This window comes from Haliotis cracherodii, unplaced genomic scaffold (assembly GCF_022045235.1).
Source record: "Haliotis cracherodii isolate W230 unplaced genomic scaffold, xgHalCrac1.p SCAF_1, whole genome shotgun sequence".
Lineage (NCBI taxonomy): Eukaryota > Metazoa > Mollusca > Gastropoda > Lepetellida > Haliotidae > Haliotis > Haliotis cracherodii.
The window spans coordinates 34,297,420-34,320,634 of record NW_027266264.1 but is presented as its reverse complement, the minus strand read 5'-3'; the positions used below and the strand labels follow the sequence as shown (position 1 = coordinate 34,320,634).

At 41.2% G+C, this 23,215-nt stretch overlaps 1 long non-coding RNA gene across 1 annotated transcript in view; it reads left to right on the top strand.

Annotated features, from left to right (window-relative positions):
• Positions 1 to 1,502: 1,502 nt before the first annotated feature.
• LOC139463828 (uncharacterized) overlaps positions 1,503 to 23,215 on the top strand; it is an 80,286-nt gene continuing 58,573 nt past the window's right edge. Inside the window, exon 1 of the long non-coding RNA XR_011653068.1 lies at positions 1,503 to 1,875. This is a non-coding gene — a long non-coding RNA (uncharacterized lncRNA). The remainder of the gene's footprint in view (positions 1,876 to 23,215) is intronic.

The window sequence follows — 23,215 nt, the reverse complement described above, 5'->3', positions numbered from 1 at the left end:
ATCCCATTCTCATCTTTGCCATCCCATCCTCATCACTGTCACCGCATTCTCATCTCTAACACCCACTCGCCTCCTTCTCAGCTCCAGCATCCCATTCTCAGGTCTATCATATCATTATCATCTCTGTCATCCTGTTCTCATTTCTATCACCCGACCCATTCTCATTCACGTTTCAGCTCTAGCATCCCATTCTGTATCTGACTCGAAAGTTCCTTCATAGTCGAGGGTTCCCTTATAGAATGATTTCAGTATATCTGATACATTTTCGGGGCCTGATTGTATATGTTGGCCTATCTGCTGCATTGTATCCGCAGTGGTTTTCAAAAGGTTGAATACCCGTGAAGATCCGGGGTAGAATAGGTCTTCAGCAACCCATGCCTGCCCTAAAAGGCGACTGTGGTTGTCATAAGAGGCCACTAACGGGATCGGGTGGTGCACGTCATAGTATCCCAATTGCGTGGATCGATGTTCATGATGTCAATCACTGGATTATCCTGGTCCAGACTCGATTATTTACAGACCGCCTTCATATAGCTAGAATGTTGCTGGGGGATGCATAATCTTATTAGCACCCCCTGTCAAAAAAGTTAACTACGGCCTTGGTCACTGCTCATGATGTCAACCACTGGTTTCCCTGGTCCGCCGTAATACAGCTGAAATAAAGTGACGGCGTAAAAGACCATTCGGAATGCTCTTTCCTCTTGACGTTTTAGTGTAAGGCTCATCTTTGTTTGACGTAAGTTTTTCATTCATTATGGATTTACGAAGGGAAATCTTCGATCATAGGCAGAACACAAATACCACCTGATTACATCAGAAGATGAGATTAGTGATACCATTATGAAGAAAGAATATAATTATCTTTATTACAGCCTTATCGGATTGAATTGAACCTTCACAATTGGTTATATTTCTCTATTCCTGGGTAAGGTACTTGAATTACACCGCGATTCCCTTAGACTGCACGCGATTTCAGACATATTGCTTTCTCGCAACCTCAATGAATTATTGATTTCCCAAGTATCGTATATACTGAGAAATTGGTTCAACCTAAGCAAAACACACGCCAGCAATTGAAGTTCTTAAACACACGATCTCGGCAGCAAATCTCAATGTGAGCAATTTCTATACCATTTGTAATCAACCTAAAAATCTGTTGACTACCCCTATTCATGCTACTCTCAAGTGTCGTCTGCTCGCGTGACAACTAGCGGCGGTCACGCTACACTCCTTCTGACAGGCAACGCCGGTCCTTTTCTGACATTTCGTTTTGTCCCTGACATGGTCACCCGAAGCGCGACAATGACCCATATATACAGCCGCGCTCTTGACAACGTAAAATCTCATGACGTCATATCAGGTGACCGAAGCCGATGCAGAACCTAAATGAACAAGGAGACAAGCGATAAGTATGTATTAGTACATAAGGGAGATAACTGATGTGGTCTTGGAGCCCATGTAAACATTGCACCGTGGTTTACGACTATGCCATGTAGTGTATATATATATGTGTAGGGTAGTATTTAATGCATGACTGCGTTTCTAAAATTGTTATAACCCAAAAGGGTATCCGGCTTTTTTTGTAGTCGCGTGATTCCCTTCCGTATCCCGGGCCAGGCAAAGGTGTGTCGGGTGTGCACGAGGGGTCGATCGGATCTGTTTTCTGCGGTGAGAATTTAGGACGCGGCCCATATACACAGGCCCAAGAAGGACAAATGCAAACAGTGAAATTTATAACTCGGGGAAGCAAACGCCCTGACTGATGTCAACTGAGTGATAAAGCTCACAGGTCATAACCTGGATCCGAGGCAAAGACTTTCTTGGAACAGTTTCCCAGTGCCCTTCGTCGTTCGAAATCTGAATGAAATCATACAGGTATGTTAACATTGTTGTATAATATAATACACATATATTTATCAATAGCTATGCCTCTTGTTTATGTAATCGTCAGTACACAGGTTCGTGTGGAGTTTGTCTCAGTGTGTTATACGACACGCTTTTAATTGTTGCCTGATGTTAAACCTTCTGTTATATTAAGCTATGTTATTTGTGAAGCACGTGTGTCAAATCACATACAGATCTTGAGAATTATGTTCGTATATATATTCCAGATTCGTTTCCATGTTTTACATGATATCAACATTGCCCTTGCGTATTGCTATGGTTATTGAACGTTATACTTGTTTATTCTCATATACACAACATGGGTCACTTAGTTGATTGAATCGTGGAAACAACACATGCGTTGACACGCTGGCTTGGTCTCAACAATATCCAGCTGTGTTAGGCTATATATGTTTCATTGTTGTTGGATGACGTCTCGTTTCGTGGCCGAATTCAAAATATGATCTCTTTTCTGCAAATTGTATTTTGTCCTCATTATCAAGCGGATATTACACATCGACATCAACCAATGTGTCATGGTATCACTTTATTTGATAAGATATGGCATGCAGAGTGTTGTGCAATTATCATTTTGTAATGGGAAAGTCACTAGTGCATGTCTTGACAAAGAAGGCTGATACATGTATGTTGAAATGGGAGTTGTACACGATAAACGGCAACTAGCAGTCCAGCGCTAGCTTAATCCATTACGACAGTAAGAGTTAATATACGTTTTTTGAAGAGCCTGCGACGATGTCATTGCGACATTTAATACTGACATATACGTTTTTGAATAGCTTTCAATGTCATCATTGCAACAGTGAGCGTTGGTTGGTTTGGTTGGTTTGTTGTTTAACGCCGCAATCAGCAATATTCCAGCTATATGAAGGCGGTCTGTAAATAATCGAGTCTGGGCCAGACAATCCAGTGATTGATATCATGAGCATCGATCCACGCAATTGGGATCGATGATCGTGCATCAACCAAGTCAGCGAGCCTGACCACCCGATCCCGTTAGTCGCCTTTTACGACAAGCATAGTCGCCATTTACGGCAAGCATGGGTTGCTGAAGACCTATTCTATCCCGTATCTTCACGGGTGCAACAGTGAGCGTTAACATACATTGTTTAAAGAGAGTAAAATGACACCATTACGGACACAGTGCTAACTATAATGTCTTTGAGAGCTTATAGCATTGCTACTGTTAACGCACGTGTCTTGAAGAGCCCCCTGCGTTATCGTTCCGGTTCGTGTAATTGCACGTCTTGTGAGCTTTTACCTATAACCTTGAGCCAGTTTAGGTGTTTTATAATGTCAGAATGAATTCGTGTCCTTTCGACTCGACAGTAGCCTAATCCAGGCATGTTAAACTGAGCCTTCGTATCGTATTACTCCATGCCCAGTCGTATCTATCTGTCTTCTTCTCAATGATCTTGTTCGACAGGCATGTTTTTTAAGCCTACGCTTTAAACAATTCTTACAAAGAATCATTCAACCGAGTACAGACTACATGAAACCTTTACATTCCGAATCAATTCGACCCACTAAAGAAAACCCTACACCTGCCAGGCCTTGATTACCCAAGTCATATCACAATAACCTCTTGATTATCCATATGGGGCCAATGAATGACGTCATAGTTTTATTCTTAGTTTAGAGTAAAAATGTCAGTTACAGGAAGCCTTATCAGTGCCGGAGGGCAGAGACAGGAATAGCTGAGCTGTCGACAAGGTATCTATGGCTGGCGCTTTCACGTTTACATATTTACGAGAGTAACTTTCTTCTTCATATCAGTAATATACACATCCAGTATCCAGTATGTACACATTGGTGATTAAGTGTAGGATATATACATTGGGGTTAAGGCGTACATAGCCATTTACTGTATTATAGTAAAGGAGCATATCCATTTGATTTGGGGGTGGGGGGGGGGGGGGGGTGGGGGGGGTGTCATTGTTTTTTTTAACAAGCTATTTTTCCCTATCTGTATCCAACAAAAAATATATTCATTTTTTACCACTGCCCCAAAAATCTTCATTTTGGGCATATTTCTGAACAAACTACTCACTTAAGAAATCTTCCCATCCACCCCTTGAAATCCTGTTGGAGTCTCTTCGCCCTTCTACAAAAACGTTTACAATTGTCAAAAAATACCGATACAAGGGCAATTTAATATTTACCCTTTCATTGTCAATAAGTAAACTTGTACACGAGCAATAAACATCAATATATTTATAAAATGTTTTTAGCATAAATGAGACGTGTATTGGTTTATTGTGATTAACTGTTAGTTCGCTAAATAATTCGATCCACAATGATGCTTTCTGTGAAGCTATGTTTTGTAACCGCCATGATATACGTTGACTTTAAGATTGCTCGAAAAGCCAACGCGGCATACCTCCTCAGTGATTCAGCCGCTCATGCGCATATTCTGGTCGTGTAATATTTCCGCCATTTCTCACCGGTGCACCCGCCATGACCCAAACTGTCTAGATGCCACGAGATAACTTGGATAATCCTTACGACGACGTTTTGCCTCGCGGCGATACGAATTTCGCTGAGCTGGCAAATTCATGGTGACATATTGCAGAATTTGCGTTGTGTAATATAGCAACTTCAGTCGTTGTCTTTCGGCAGCTGTCGTCTCTCTCCGTTCAAAAAGACTACCGCCGGAAATAAGTCAGCCTTATCTGGGCTTTCACTTAATTTGTCTGCAAATTGCCATGTCTCATGAGCATTGAAAACCAAGGGGGCATAGCCAACAATATACAACGTACATATGTTGTTAATCTTTTGTTTGTTGTTTTACGCCGCACTCAATATTCCATAGATATTCAGCAACCCATGCTTGCCGTAAAACGCGACAATGTCTGTCGTAAAAGGCGACTAACGGGATCGGGTGGTCGGGCTCGCTGACTTGGTTGATGCATGTCATCGATCCCACATTGCGAGGATCGATGCTTATGATATCAATTATATAGTGGATTGTTTGGTCCAGACAGACGTTGGTTTGTTGTTTTACACCGCACTCAGCAATATTCCAGCTATATGACGGCGGTCTGTAAATAATCGAGTCTGGACCAGACAATCCAGTGATTAATATCTGATGAACTGAGCCCAGCTCAGGCGGGTCTTACCAGTTGGGCGAATAGTATGGATGACATGTTCCGAATTGCATTGTCTGAAACGTTCTCTGCCAAGTAATGACATATTGATAAAAATTCAATTTGTAACAGTACAGCCTGGTTAGACTGGCTTAATGACGTCTTCTTGTGAGAAGTAAACAGCGTGCTATTAATGTTAGCTTTGTTTCCAATCTACGGTGAGCCAGAAACATCGATGTAACAGTGGAGCTCATTAGACGTTTGTGATCTACTTATTTGCCAGCGTGTTACTACTTACTGCTGAAATTTGTTCTGCGTAACACTACAGACACAATTACTAGACTGAAATACATATGTGGAGGGACGGAAGAAAAACACAACAAAACTGTATTTTAATAATATAAAAGTGTGTCAGCGTATTGTGGGATGGAGAAGTTTACTACTTTGCTGAAACACAAGCTCATGGGTACGGTGTTGACAGACCAAGATTTATAATGTGGGTGAATCTGGGATTCAAACCCACGACCAGCACAACAAAGGGGTGTAACTCTGCACAGCGAAATTTTGGTTTGGGTACAGATAGGTCTACCTGTCGCCCACGTTCGCCCTAAGTCCATACCGGGTAAGCATTGAGGTCGCCAGCAACCGATGCTTGTCGAAATAGGCGACTAAAAGGATCGGGTGGTCAGGTTAAGTTATTTGGTTGACTGCATGTCATTGTATCTCTGTTGCATGGATCGATGCTCATGATATCAATCACTGGCTAGCCCAGACTCAATTATTTACAGATCAGCGTCATTGCTGAGTGTGGCGTTACACAGCAAATTTGTCCCTGTCTACAAAGAAATGTGATAGCGATAAAACGTTTCCTGGCGTGTAGAACTCTTTCCTGTGTAGAAGGATTTATAGGCATTTAGAAGTTGCAAGTTATCATTGAAAGGAATGTTGTGGATAACAACCTTTTCATTGTACGCACACAACGTTTCAGGGCTACTTCTTGTTCTGAATACACAATTCCATTTAGAAGTGGCCAAATGCAACCAATGTTATATTTGGGATAACACTACCTTAGTAAGGTACAAATTCTTGTACTTTTTGGGGTTGAGTAGCATTTGAGATGTTGTGCACATATAATGCATACAACTTATTGTCAACTTTTGGTGCTATTGCTTTGGGTATTAGAGGACAGACGATCATTCATAGTGAGTGAGTGAGTTTGGTTTTACGTCGCTTTTAGCAATATTCCAGCAATATCACGGCGGGGGACACCAGAAATGGGCTTCACATATTGTACCCATGTCCGGATTCGAACCCTGGTTTTCGTCGTGACGAGCGAACGCTTTAACCACTAGGCTACCCGACCGCCCCTGATATCCATAACACGTAACATAACATAACATAACATGTTCATTGATATATGACCGTATCAATCGCATCTTCCCGAGGCAAGAGAGTTAACTGACTTTAAAAGTCCAGTTTCCACCCTTGCCGAACACGGCTGTAATTCCCGGGCTCGACCGTAGCGCCACCAGTGGCTATTACGAGTTATGTCCCTTCTTTGCCTCTCCTAAGGACAATCAGATTCCACCTCTCGTATCACTTGCATTTGCTTCAGACAAAATGACAGCGCCCAGTCAAGACTATCTGATTGATAATCACAATCTTTATTGTGATAAAACGGGCCATACATCGCGAAGTGCATCAAATCACGTGAGCATCTTGATTAAAAATATGGAAAGATTTGGAAAATGTCTGCTGACACCGAGTTGGCGGTGCACATGCTTTGTAAATACTACAATCGACTGAAATCTGCACGACAGTTTAGAACCGGATTTCGATTTCGTTGCGTGATTGTGATTGGACTATGCATAGACTCGTTAATCCGGCCAAAAGAACTCCATAATACCATCCTAGTTCGGCAAGGATGGAAAATGGACTTTTATACTCAATTAACGCCCTTGCCTCGGGAAGATGCATCGATCGACAAACAAAGGTTTATATCCTGGCTTGATCAGTGTACCTTCGATCCCGAATCGATGCCAGCGCACTGAAGCACAGTGTCCAGTTCGAACCAAATTCACCAACACGATCGAAGCAGTTTTACGGATAAAAGAACACGACATTATCATTTACTGGACTAACATTCAAGAACAGTTATTTTCAGACATTGTACTGGTATGTCCACATTGCACAAGCTGGACGGTGGGTTAGCTTAGTGATTAAAGCGTTCACTTGTCAAGCCGAACACAACACCCCACTCCCGACATGGGTACAATGTGTGAAGCCGTTTTCTGGTGTCCTCCGCCGTGATAGTGTGTACCCCTAGTGTGCAGTACAGACACCCTGTGCACTCAACAGAAGCCACTCGTCGATGGTATGGGACCTGGCCGTGTGGTGACCCTGGGCAAGTGATTTAGTTCAAATGTGCCTCTGTTCACGCAGCAGGGAATAGGTACCTGATATGTGAGGTGGATGTAAAAACCCTCTAGCGCCCGTAGGCAGCTTGGGCTTATAATCCTCATGGAGTTTAGAATAATAACTGGAATGCACACGGATCCACTGGTTTGGGAACAAATATAACCGCATTTGAGCAGATACTAGTACCTCACCTGGATACCTGCGGTATATAGATGTATAATACAATAATTGCTGAAATGTTGGTAAAAGCGGCGTAATACTATATCAACTCTTTCATAGTGCACGTGCGATCGAAGTTTAGTCATACATTCACGAAACATCAAGTAGGCAAGATTAGTTTCTCCTCAATCACACACACGCTCGCACGCACGCACGCACGCACGCACTCATTCACGCACACAAATTCTATAGCCGAAAGACCTACTGACAATGCCGGATCATCACATGTAATCAATCGTGTATAATCTATAATCCCGGAGTTGTAGGTCGTGTTCAACTTCCGCAGAGAAGTGGTCCGGGGCTATCTAATGTAGGTCAAAACTCTGTTCTCACTAGCTGCTATCATTTGAGCCTCTTGTGAACCACTAGTGTATTGTTATTGATTTTACCAATATCACCTTTGAGTGCGAGCATGCATGTCGGTACTATGTTGCTCTTGTGCTTGTTGTAATTCTATTGATTTTCGTCGTATGCTTATTTTAAATTCCGCTGACAAGAATGGTTGTAAATTAACTATTCACTCAGGCTATTTCATATTGATTTCTGTCAATTCGTGAAACATTGGCCCGCAGCATACCTGACAGATAGGTGAAGGTTGCGTTCTTGTCCCGCGGGCCAACTATTGTCCACCGTCTTGGAGTTGCTCAAGGACATCTGCTATAACATATTGCTATAAAACAACGCCACCATTCCCAGTTTATCAATTGGTAATTAATACCAGTGATAATACATTATACCAACTGCAAACAGTAGAAGGGACCCAAACAAAGAACACCTAAATATTTCATCACACGCTACTGTTTAAGTGTCGAAGCGTCTTCAAATCAAGACAAATGTTGAAGAAATCGATATCAATTTAACCAACATTTTGACAGCAGCAAGTGTCCCGGGCGGCATCTGTCCAACCCACGGGGTCCCCCATGACCCCATGTTACTACAAGTGTATCCGCATCTTTCATGACCGTGTTGGAGTTGCGGCTGCTGATACTGGAGCTGTTGAATACCAATTGATTGTCCCCTGTCGTCGGCGAACCTTTAGACCTTAGGATCTAATTATCTTTACTCGGTTGATCCTCCGAGGATGTGGTATATTGGATGCTATTTAATCTCCATTGGACTGTGATTGCAAAAGCTATTACTTCCAGTATATTATTTCGCAGATTCGTTAGCGTGGATGGTAAAAGACACGAAGGTCATGATCAGAATGGGTTGATGTTTTCAGCGAGGTCGTTCTTGTACACGAAAAAAAAATCATATTAACTTTCACCTGAAAAGGATTAAATAAGCACTTTGTTTTGGTCATTTTAAAAATCAGTAGGCTCCTTAAATTTAGCCTTTATTATATAAGCGTTGTCTCGTCACGCCAAAGCGCGAGTTTCATTGCCCACTAAGGTACAATTTGTGAAGACCATTCTTAGTATCCTCCGTCGTAATGTTGCCAGCTTATTGCTAAAGGCGGACTGAAATCCTAACTCATCCACTCACTCTGTGTAGTATATTTTAGCGGTTTCATTCAAAGCACTCGTCAGCATCCTCATTTAGCAGTGTCTGGATCCTACTGGACTATAGCTGTGAAATCACCAATACCGTAATGCATTTACTCGGGACGAGATGCGCTGGGGCGTAATATGTCATTGCTTAGACAATGGCAATGATTGTGAGGTCGGTGTAGTGTGTCTTAAAATGTGAGCCCAAAGTCAAATGGGATTGTATAGGATGAAATAGGATGCGTAATAACCAGTAGACCTCGCCCTGGAACAGGATGTGGCGTGGTCGTTATGTGAGCACAGCAGGTATTCATTCAAATTATGCTGTTCGTCAAGACTTTTCATGTTACCTATTAAAAATAGCAGCTTCTTCTTTTGGCATCAACAATATATCATGAATAGATGGAATGGGGCGATAACAGTCTCATAATACATGTCTCATGTTTACATTTCACTTTCTGAATGGAATGGGATTTAATGTCACGTGCAAGGTAATTGCCCTTATGTAGCGCCGTGTGTGTGTGTGTGTGCGTGTGTGTGTGTGTGTGTGTGTGTGTGTGTCTCTCTCATACAAGGATCTCCCGATCTCATCAGACAAGGACCTATCGATCTCACCAGACAAGGAGGACCTACCGATCTCATCAGACAAGGACCTACTGATCTCATCAGACAAGGACCTACCGATCTCATCAGACAAGGACCTACCGATCTCACCAGACAAGGAGGACCTACCGATCTCATCAGACAAGGACCTACTGATCTCATCAGACAAGGACCTACCGATCTCATCAGACAAGGACCTGCCGATCTCATCATACAAGGGCCTACTGATCTCATCAGACAAGGACCTACTGATCTCATCATACAAGGACCTACCGATCTCATCATACAAGGGCCTACTGATCTCATCAGACAAGGACCTACTGATCTCATCAGACATGGACCTACCGATCTCATCAGACAAGGACCTACCGATCTCGTCAGACAAAGAGCTACATGTACCGATCTCATCATACTAGGGCCTACCGATCTCATCAGACATGGACCTACTGATCTCTTTAGACATCGACCTACCGATCTTATCTTAACGGGACCTACTGATCTCATCAGACAAGGACCTACTGATCTCATCAGACAAGGACCTACTGATCTCATCAGACAAGGACCTACAGATCTCATCAGACTAGACCTACTGATCTCATCAGACATGGAACTACTGATCTCATCAGACAAGGACCTACTGATCTCATCAGACTAGACCTACCGATCTCATCAGACAAAGAGCTACATGTACCGATCTCATCATACAAGGGCCTACCGATCTCATCAGACATGGACCTACTGATCTCATCAGACATCGACCTACCGATCTTATCATAACGGGACCTACTGATCTCATCAGACAAGGACCTACTGATCTCATCAGACAAGGATCTACTGATCTCATCAGACTAGACCTACTGATCTCATCAGACATGGAACTACCGATCTCATCAGACATGGACCTACCGATCTCATCAGACAAGAACCTACCGATCTCATCAGACAAGAACCTACCGATCTCATCAGACAAGGACCTACTGATCCCATCAGACAAGAACCTACCGATCTCATCAGACAAGGACCTACCGATCTCATCAGACAAGGACCTGTCGATCTCATCATACAAGGGCCTACCTATCTCATCAGACAAGAACCTACTGATCTCATCAGACAAAAACCTACCGATCTCATCAGACAAGGACCTACAGATCTCATCAGACAAGGACCTACAGATCTCATCAGACAAGGACCTACCGATCTTATCATAACGGGACCAACACTCATCAGACTAGACCTACTGATCTCATCAGACAAGGACCTATTGATCTCATCAGACAAGGACCTACTGATCTCATCAGACTAGACCTACTGATCTCATCAGACATGGACCTACCGATCTCATCAGACATGGACCTACCGATTTCATCAGACAAGGACCTACTGATCTCATCAGACATGGACCTACCGATCTCATCAGACAAGGGCCTACTGATCTCATCAGACAAGGACCTACTGATCTCATCAGACATGGACCTACTGATCTCATCTTACAAGGACCTACTGATCTCATCAGACTAGACCTACCGATCTCATCAGACAAGGACCTACTGATCTCATCAGACATTGACCTACTGATCTCATCAGACAAGGACCTACTGATCTCATCAGACAAGGACCTACTGATCTCATCAGACATGGACCTACTGATCTCATCTTACAAGGACCTACTGATCTCATCAGACTAGACCTACCGATCTCATCAGACAAGGACCTACCTACCTCATCAGACAAGGACCTATGGATGTATATGTAATCTCCTTCGACTAATGGGGTGTTCTTATTCAGGCATGAAAATCCATAGTGCTATGTACAAACATAGTTTGAAAATGTATTTTGCGTGCAGTGGATTTCTTTCCCAAATAACACGTTTCGTAACTGATGGTAATAATTCCCTACACTTTTCCAAGGATTGTTTAATAATATTGATTACGGCTTCATCTATACAAACAGAATAGTACCCTGCTAAATTTTATTACCATTTTATTATTCTTACTAATAGATGCAAAGTGTTCTTAATTGGAATACATGTCTGAAACTTGACATCATTTCATAGCATGTTTACAAGATCACCGCTTCGTGAAAACGTATTTTGATGTGTTTTGTCAGTGCTGTATGTCTTAATAATTCATAAGCATAGTATAACGTACACATTCATGGGTCTATGGGAGGATGCAGGGATGAGGATCGATGCATCAATACGCATGCAACAAGACCATGATAGAATATATAATGAAGCTTTAAAGAACTCCGCCCAGCTATCCTTACCATTTCTTTACTTAAGTATACTGTGTTGATCATAACATTAATCAATCCGTCAAATATCAGGAATGCATTTGAAATGTGTTCCGATCAAAACCATATGAATATATCTTTTCATCAAAGTAATTGATCTGAACACACTGGTCTGTTAGCATGGTAAGGTGGATCTACTTATTAAAATGGGTGTGGGTAAGTTAATAAGTGGTCAGTATTGTTTGGATTTATTTCGAATTGATGGTTTAAATGTTTTGTTTGTCACAAACATAATTTTTTAAAAACTCCTCTCCATCCACTTGCAGATTACATGCATTCTTTCAAATGTTAGTTTTCAGTCAACAATGGACAACAGTGTGTCTTATATTTTCCAATTGGTGAGACTGATTATTCGTCCTTATATTATTATAGACCAAGCGAGCATTTATTGACAAAGACGTATAAGCATGGGTATTATCAGATTCTGTACTTACTTCATTCGTGGCATGGACTGAATAGCAAGTCTGACGAGTGAGACCTAGGATGGAATAGGTACCCAGAAATACAGCTGTTGAGGCGACTAGATTGGGCAGTCAAGCTCGGCGATTTGGTTGATTGCGTGTCATCGTTCTCCGAATCGTTGCTCACAATATTGATCCAGATTCCAGATTTTGTTCAGGCAGCCAAGCATATAGTTGGAATATTGTGGATTGTTGCATTAAACAACATTCACTCACTCACATTTAACTGCAGAATATAAATATTCTTAAAGCTATCCATTGATTGGTGGTCGTTTCTTATTTGCCTACCGGTGTGATGAATATTTATGACTGCGGCGTGAGACAGAAAACAAAGTGTATGTTCTCCAACAACAAATATATGTACACATGTATACACAGCAATCGGATCATCTTCCTGAGGCAAGGGAGTTAACTGAATTTGAAAGTCCAGTTTCCACCCCTGCCAAACTAGGATGGAATTCCTGGCCTCGATCGTAGCGCGAAACAGTGGCTATTGCGCGTTATGTCCCTTCTATGCCTCTCCTGTGGACCAATCAGATACTAGCTCTCGTATCACTTGCATTTGCTTCAAACAAAATGGCGGCGCCCAGTCAAGACGATCTTATCTGTATTGTGATAAACGGGTCTTACATCGCGAAGTACATCTAATCAGGTGATCACCTTGATTAAAATCATGGCAAGATTTGGAAAACATCTGTTGACAAGAAGTTGGCGGTGCACATGCTATGCAAATCCTGTAATCGAGCGAAATCTGCATGACAATTTACGGACCGGATTTCAATTTCGTTGCATGATTGTGATTAGACTATGCATATACTCGTTAGTCTATCCAAAATGTAACCCCATAATACCAGCCTTGTTCGGCAAGGGTGGAAACTGTCATTTATTTTCAGTTAACTGCGAGCCCGGTGATGCAAGACAGAAGCCATCATTCCCCAGCTCTTCAATAATTAACATATGGTGTTTCGGAAGAGTGATGATGATAAGCTGTTGTGTTTCTGCCGTACTAAATAGCATTTGGCCATTTGTAATGACTAGATCATGACATGTGAACGCCTTTGTCAGTGCGATACGTTGCAATAAAGTAGTTGTATTGCTGAACGTGCCTTGAGGTATTGACTGGTCTGAACTACAGGTACTACATGGATATCCAGTGCATGCTTCTATAGAGGATGAGTCACTCATATTACTATCATTACAGTGTGATGGGTGAAGTGTAATGGATAGTTTACTCTGGCACGAAGAGGACTAGTGTTTGATCCTCTCTGTGGGTACTATTGTGAAAACCTGTATTTTACTTTCCGCAAGTGTACCAATTGATGATGATCATCATCATGGTGATCATGGTGGTGTTGGTGGTTGTTAGTAGTAGTTATATTGTTTTATTTATTATGATGATTATGATGATTATCCTCATAATAAATCTGGTAGGTCTCAGAAGTTCAATGTTACTAGTTCGGATGATGATGATGAGAATACGTGTCAGTATTTGTCGCTTACATTTTGTTTCGACGCTATGTTTTCACGTAGTAGTGACACAAATACGAATACCTCAACAACATCGATGATCAATTCCCTGTCCCCATATATCATAGACATTTCACTGAGGGATAGCATTACGATGGTACGACTGCGATCTATGCATAATGCATGGATGATAATGCGTTTCCGCATAATAACCTTTTGTTTGGCTATGTCTGTGACTTGCCACTATTATTGTAGCAAACACAATAAGTCATCAACTATAAACTTATCACTGAACAAACTTAGTTTTACGAGCGTGTTTACCCGCTTTTATAGTCTTACCAAATATTACTCTGTGAAAGCCAAGCTGAAATCGGATTACTGATAATCCGTTATCCTCTCCTATTAGATATAGTCCAGTAATATCACGGCCGGGTACACCAGAAATGGTCTTAACATGATATCCATGTGGGGGGAATGGAACCCGACTCTTCAGTGTGACTAACGAACTCTTCATCCACTTAGCTACTCAACCGCTCTCATTACGCAAACAGAGCAAATTGTTGCTAAGTCTATGTTCTCTTGTAGCGACAGAACGCTGAGTATAACCAATCGGATGAGGAATTCAGAACTCGTTGTTGAGTCTGATTCTCCAATCCTTTCAGAAGTAATTTTAATCTGGAAAGTAGGGTGATCTGAAGTCATTATGCCTTGCTTATCATCTGCAAATTGGTGAAATTGTGAGATAAAATTCAACAAACGAACCAAGAGAAAAGCATCGAACAGTTTCCTGGTATGGTGTATAATACAGAGACGGCCATAGCGTAGAGTAAATCCTTTTATCAAGCACAGAATCCTCATAAATCAGCACTACTTTAGGCTCGTGCATTAGTGTTTGGGCGTTCGTAAAACCATGCATATTTTATGCCATTGCGGAAAGGTCATATTCCGGGAACGCATCCATAAAGATGTCATTGAGATTAATAAGGCATCACATATGCCCACACCATACATATCCGACCGTAGGCTCAGTGTAAAAAGGGCTCAACAGAAGTTCTATGAAAGTAGTTCCACCAAATATACTTCATCATCAAGTCATGTGATCCAAGAAACATGCTTTATCTATAGTAGGTGTTGATCTAAGTAATCTTTGCAGCATGGTCGTAAACGAAGCTTGGATCCTGCTTACGTACGTTTGATTTACTACTGCCGTAAAGTATGTGAAATGTAAAAATATATTTACACTAATTTCACTTCAAGGACCCGTTCCACAAAGCGATCGTAGCGCTAAGATGATCGTAAGTACTATACTTTGACATAGACTTACGACTGTCGTAGCGCTACGATTGCTTTGAGGAAAGGATCCCTGGTCATTGTACCACGTGTAGCAAGAGGTATTAAACGTCTTTATTAATTACCTGGTTCCGTTTCATGTCATCTTGATGCTGAAACAAGGGCCAGTTGCCTGTCATGTGCAACCGGTGTTCGAAAACGTCGCGCCTCGCTCCAGCTTTGGACGTTTTTGTGAGATATTAGTCAAAACAAGCGTCCCACGTTTGCGACCGTAGCGTTTTCAAAGCTTCCAAAGTCTTTTAAGGTAGACTTGTTGTGGGCATTTCAAAATTTGACGCTTCAGGTGGCAAATATAATGTCTGTTGCAATTTTCTATGTTTTACAATAAGTTCCTGTGTTTGTGAACATATGGCATCATCGCAATTTGGTAGTGTATCATAAACACTCGCATTATGGAGATTTTTTCTAATTATGGAAGGTGTTTTGCCGCTTTTAGTTGTTGTGCAAACTCTCCAAGGGACAAATAATATGGTTAGATACAAGGTATAATCTTGGAAACTTACGATGTAAGATCACTTCGCCTGTATCAGTTTTTAAAAAAATATTTACGTAGCTCGCATAATACGTAGCATACGTAGCATATACTATCGACTTGAAGATATACTCGCGTCATGCTCAACGGTGTTTAAGGTCAACACTGCTGTTTGGGAAACCAGACTTTTAAGAAATAAGTGTGACATATTCCGTTTTAACATGCAAATGTGTGGGCACGTGTGTTTAGAATAATGGCCAGAGATAAATGGATGATTAGTGCACCCCCCGACACCCCGATGAGTATCGAGTGGACACTGATCCCGTGACGGGGTAATATTGTTGCGCTTTGCTTTTGGGTGTGGATTTGTCGCAATATAAATGTGCTCATTGTTTTTACTGTGTCTGAGTGGAATATTCATGCTCAACTGCGGTATTGTATCTCAGTATGGTGACAGCGCATCTTGTTCAAATCAGTAAATTTTAGGGGTAGAATAAGTCTTCAGAAACCCAAGCTTGCCGTAAAAGGCAACGATGCTTGTCGTAAGAGGCGACTAACGAGATCGGGTTGTCAGGCTCGCTGACTTGGTTGATCCATGTCATCGTATCCCAAATGTTTGGATCGATGTTCATGATGTCAATCACTGGATTGTCTGGTCCAGACCCGATTATTTATAGACCACGGTCATATAGCTGGAATATTGCTGAGTGCAGCGTTAAACAACAAACAAACAAACAAACAAAATCGCAGTTTGGTCGTCCAGCCGAGACACCTTCACGATCCATATGTGGCCTCAACGCATTGCGAAAGGAGCCCAATTTCATTACGATCACAGTTCGCGAACCGATCGCATCATCATGCCGAGGGGACATTATGTTTTGACGCATGCGCATTTGAGTTGTTTATTCATATCAAGATACACATACATAAGCGAGTGAGCATCGTATCCCAATTAGGTGGATCGATGTTCATGATGTCATTCACTGGATTTTCTAGTCCAAACTCGATTATTTACAGACCAACGTCACGTAGATGGACTTTGCTGAGTATGGCGTTAAACAAGAAACAAAAATATCGTATAAAATCAATTCAGGAATATCGGGATACATGTATATATGAAATAATTACCGTCGTTACGAAACTGTCGTATACCGTCGTTACGTATGGACATAATGATGGCCACTGGCGTATACAGGCGTCATAAATAGCATAATGATAAGTTATTATTTGTACTGGTCCTTGTGCACCAACCCGGGTGAGGTGGTGCAATGTGTTTACATGTATTTCAATACAGTAGCTTGCTATGCCAACTCTATTATGTGGGGACCTGCAGTCAAGGCTGCTGATCCTATTAGCTTGACAATGTGTAATACTATTAAGTTTACTGTTATAGTTACAGCGAAATATATCTGCTTACCTCCCATAATACACAATGCCAGGGTGAAGAATGGCATTAACCAGGCATAATTGTAAGGAAGAAAGTAATACTTACTCTATGTAAATAACTGGTTATAACTGCAACATGAAGCAATGCCTTATGGTAGACGAAATGATGCCGCTTACCTCCCATTACTCCCAAGGCCGCGATTAGCTGTATACCTATTCCGGAAAGGTGAGAGGGAACAATTTTTAACTGTAAATTATTTCGTTATTAAAATCACATTGTAAAATCACATGAGTTTACACTGAAATGTGATTGGTTGACCAGTATTGTTACATGACTTTCGAAGCCTGGCAGTCTTCGTTAAGAAGTATCTTTTTCCCCGTTCTTATTTGAAAACGTATGATTCTGCTTGGCGAAATGGTTTTATTGTTTTCTCACTTGTGATCCGCAGATATTAATAGATCCTTTGAGACTATGAAACATAAAACACATCAAAGCGAGAGATAGGGAATTTCCGCTCATCGTTTCCACAACAAAACCCTGTGCTATTCAACTACATTATTGAACCAGCTGTTGCAATGACAATGCGAGGTTGGCAGTATACAAGTACACATATAAATTAACGTTGTGTTTATGTCGGTATAGACTACATGTCATTGGCAACAGCTGTTCTTAACAATCCGCTATACATTTCATAAACGTAGTTTCCAATAATACTTTCAGTGTTTACCATGCACAATGTTAATGTTTTACAGGTTTCAAATCACAAGGTCAAGCTGTATATGTGATCAATCTGCTATGAAAATCAGATTAACTTGTCCGAGTTAAAGGAAAATAACCAGGGGGTGGTTTTCTATAAATATATAACGGAATCTTTTAACTACAATGACTACGGGTAATTGATTCAGGCCTTTTGGGCGAAGGTATTTATTTTAAAAAACTGTAATTTTAATTTCAGTTTATATGTATTTCCTCGAAATGTTAAGTAGGCAGAAAAAAGTAGGATCTGGAGAAATAGGGAAAGAAACAAAAACATATGTCTGGTCTGGATTGGTTGTTTAATCCAATAATATACAATAGTATACGTTTATAACGAAAACTCTTATAACGAACTGGAGCATATAACGAAATGTTTTTTGCGCCGGGCATTTGCCGTCCATATGTTGTATATATGTTTATAACGAACAACGGTTATAACGAACTAGAATAAGTGGTCCCTTTGAGTTCGTTATAACCGTAGTTTACTGTATTCTTTTATTCTACTGTTTCATCTTCTTTCCTACTTTAAGTGCGCGCGTTTACATATTTTTTTTTTCCATTTTATTTATTTCTGCTTTTCTTTATCTGTTATTAACATTTCTTGAAGTCTGCTGTGGTGTAAACCAAGTTGTACTACAATCTGGCCCTGGCCACTAGGGTACGCTGCTACCAGGAATCAAAGGTTAAAAACTGGGACTTTACAAAGACGTGGAAACATGCCACTGTGAAGTAGTTTCAATTCATCGTAAATTGAGTCCGTGGGATCATAGATAAATACCAATGGTTGGAAGTAATGATCTGGTTTATGTTGGAAACAATTAAACAGCCATGTTGGATCACGATGCCCGGATGTAACATGTTGCGCCACCCAGCGGACAAAAGGTTCAAAAGTTTGTTGTTGAAGTAAGAACATATGTGGACGATACAAACCCAACACGGTCCACGGAGATACCTTGCGGCGTATCTATAAGGAAATGACTTGTAATCAAATTTTTCTGCAATTTCTCAAGAATTAGGTTTATTCCTGGTCTGATAAGATATACTGGGTATAAGAAGACTTCACAACTGGCATGTTTTGAGTTCATACTCGTATTGATCAAGTTTATCGTTATCATTGGCATTTTAGGCCATATCCATACTAATGACTTTCGGATGCTAACTCAAAGGTATGTATCTTAATGTAGATTAGTGTCTATAGATTGAATTTTATTTGGGTTCGTATGTTTCACATCTAACAACCGAAGAACACAAATTGCACTCCGCCGAGTCAAGCCGAGACAACTCGTTCTTTCGACTTTACGACCCGACTTTTCAAATTGAGAAGTAACGCCCGTTTTAATTACATTTTCCACTATTAAATGCGTACTATAAACTTAAAATGGTGTGAAAAATGTCCGCATCTAGGCTCTTTTGTTCACATCAACTGGTGCTTGTGTTCAAATAGACAGGAACAGGTCCCAACCTGAACACGCTCTTACGAGGAAAAGCTTATTGTGTTTAATGTGTTGACTCCACACAAAGCTACGCGATCAATGTAACATCAATAAAAAGAAAGACACTCTTGAAGGTGACCCAGAACAAAATGTTCTGTGTTGAGAAGAGAAATTGCAGCATTACATCCTCGTCATTCCCGTATCACAATCGGATCCGGGGTAGAATAGGTCTTCCGCAACCCATGCTTGCCGTAAAATGCGACTATGCTTGTCGTAAGAGTCGACTAACGGAATCGGGTGAGCTGGCTCGCTGACTTGGTTGATGCATGTCATCGTATCCCAATGGTTTGGATCGATGCTCACGATGTCAATCACTGGATTGTCTGGTCCAGACTCGAGTATTTATAGACCGCGGTCATATAGCTGGAATATTGCTGAGTGCAGCGTTAAACAACAAACAAACCAACAAATTATCGCAGTCGGGTCGTCCAGCCGAGACACCTTCACGATCCATATGTGGCCTCAACGCATTGCGAAAGGAGCCCAATTTCATTACGATCACAGTTCGCGAACCGATCGCATCATCATGCCGAGGGGACATTATGTTTTAACGCATGCGCATTCGAAAACCCGAAGTGATGCACGTCTTGGACGTTTACCACGAGTTTGTTGCTGAGAAATCTTAACTCGCGACCATGCGCAGAGGATTCTGGCATGCCAAAGGGACGCAACTGCACAGCGAATTACGCCGCCTTGAATGACTGGACCAACCATGTCTCTACTTTGTGAGATTCCGCAGAACGATTTCCATTTTGAACAGTTTATAATAATCACGAAGGTCTCAAATCATTATTGATTTTGATACATGGTATTTGGAAACTTTATTTTATAAGAGATAGTTTGAAGGAAGGGGGATGACTTGCACTCCGTGAATACCTGATGCTACAATTCAAAAGTGTTTTGACTTAAGATTCATTTCCCGTTACTTCTAATGCGTTTTTCTGAGTGAAATTGCATTACCAAGCTATGATATCATCACAGTAACCAAAAACATTGCCCGATTATAGACGAAAATGGAAGCCCTTTCGCCCCTTGTGTTTTGTGGTGAAGATTTGTACGTTGTGATCTCTCCAAGCAACCATCGCTGAAACCTAAAGAAGTCAATACTGACCAGAGGCAATGAAGTACTTACTACATTGTATAACAGCTTAACACGGTGTAAAGGGACTATAGCGACTCAAGGCAATGTTTGCCGTACAAGACTTAAAGATACGTCCATATATATCATTGTTAATGACATCTTTGAGGGCTTGGCCTTTCAAGAGGATATGATAAAGACGATGTACTGTATACATAGAGACCATAAGGGCACGGTGGAGACCAAGATCCACAACACTGCCATAAGGGCACGGTGGGAGACCATCTTACAGTGTATGGAACGCCCAAAGGGACAGAAGCCTTGTGTGGTTGTTATTTGTAGTGGTATAGTTACTGCTATTATGTGTAGTTTATCCTTGACTTCTGTGGTTCTATCTGAAGGTCAGTGTGGTCACTTAACGCGGTGTAGCTTGAGGCAGTGGACTGTTTATGTATTATTAATCTGTACCAGACTGACCCCAGGGAGACTCGAGCTCCGTCCCGTCATGTACACAATGCTCAAGTAAGGAGGCGATTGTGTAGGTATGGTGTATGTATAGATATCGTCTATGTATGGTTTAGATTCCACGTATCTTTAAGATATTTACGATAAACCACGACCACGAGTCGTTTCTTTCTTATATGAGATATCAACGTTATAAACAGCCTCTTCAAGGATGTTAATAAAATGTATAAGATTTTAAAATATTTATCCGTATTTAAATGATGATTACTCCCTGAATACACTTATTCGATCTCGGCAATATCGGACGAGTTCATTATATGAACAGGGGAGTTAAGTTTGGTATTTCCCACAATTTTCACTTATATTATCTGCACCTTTTCTCCCAATATCGATCGTCATATCTCGCTCACTTTTGGATGCGATCGTTCGGCCATTGCGTTTATCTGTGTTGCTCAGCTACATCTTTGGCGAACAACTCACTAGACACTTCCCTCTTAGAAATAACATCATCAAATTTACGGCGTCATCAAGTTGCGAGCGTATGTTCGAAGAAATGACGTCATGATAGAACAATGTTTTGTGAAATAAATCACGCTTCGCTCATAATTGATCTTTTAAATTTATCGCGTAGCTATCCTTTATATCCTCATATGGCATCGTCTGTCCTGAGAGAGGAAGGTTGCTGGTTCGATCCCCGGCCTCTTCATACCAAAAGGCGTTAAGAGATGGTACTTGTTGTTACCCTGCCTTGCGGATAAAACAAGGATTGGTCGGCTAGGAGTCAGTATACTGTGTGTGATTGGGGTATCCATGTTAAACTGGGGCATGGTTTCTCTGTGGGCTGGCACTATAAAACCAGATTTAGTCGGATAAGTACAAGCAGCCACATTTGTAAATAAAATACTGTTCAAAACAGCGTTAAAGCCAACTCACTCACATGAAAAGTTGACGGTTTACAGCTTCTGCCTAATAGTACGTGTTTAGCGGCTGCTCAGCATTGCATGGTAAATTCCGTTGGTAAAAACTTGGGTTTTATCCATTATAAATATACGCGAGAAAACCACTTCCAGAATTATTATTTAAAAAATCTCTGCTGAAAGCGTAGTCCATTGATTCCGACTGTATCATAAGCATGTGATCATGAATCACTATATATTAGTGATGATACCGGGTGAGCACACCCTGCCCAATCAGTGACACCCGTCCCAAACACATGCAAAGTCAAGTCAATTGTTCACTCGGGGAATGGAACACGTGTTTTCGATGTGACGACTCAGTGTTTTAACTATAAGGCTACCCACCCGCCCCTCACTTATTAATAACCAATCCATAATTAATAATACCTTATACGTAGTTTGTATGAAAGCAGCCAGTCACCGTGACGTCATAATACAGGGGTTTTGTTTAATGTCTTCCATAATCAATAACCCAAATGTTTTTTTCCTCGTCGCTTTAATTTTGTTGGCGATCTGATCTTTTTACTGTAAGGGGGTACATATAGATAAACAAATACCACTTAATAGGCACTGGTGTATTCAATCATTGTGAAACAGAGTGACAGGAGCCAGCAATTCCCATCAAAGGACAACGTTTTTGATACATCACAGCTATGTAAGTGCCTATTTCAACGCCGTGATTTGTTTACAAGGTGTTAAACTAACTAACTAACGAAACACATTTCACAGGCATGACATACATATGCTTGGTTATATACACCTTGTTCCACATCAACAAACGGCTGGTAATGACGTGAGGACCATTTCGTATCTAAAGATGTTGCGCATAATGACAACGTGTTGCCCCGAGCTCAAGGCTGTATTGTAAGACACAATTTGTTTCGTGTGCAGAAACGACATCAAACACAATACATTACGCCGCGGTGTGACCCCTAACTATAGCCTGTAGAGCATCAAAGCCAAATAATGTCGTGATAAACAGCTCTTACAATGGTAGTTAGTTTCACATGATAGATATTTTTCATGTCTAATATCTATTGACCTTTGAAACACAGGTGTTGCATTGCGCATAATTGGCAATATCACGTGAAGCTCTTTCAGGGACGTGTATTATATGTATCGACTTATCATTAATACATTTATGAATACGGTAGTGAGTGTGTGTGAGTGAGTTAGGTTTAACGCCGCTTTACACAGTATTCCAGTTATATCACGTCGTGTCAGCTTGGTGTGGGAGGAAAGCCCGAAGTGAAGTGATCTCAGACATTTACCACTGGTGAAAACAACAAGCAGAGGTATGGTGCTGACGAACCTAGAATCATA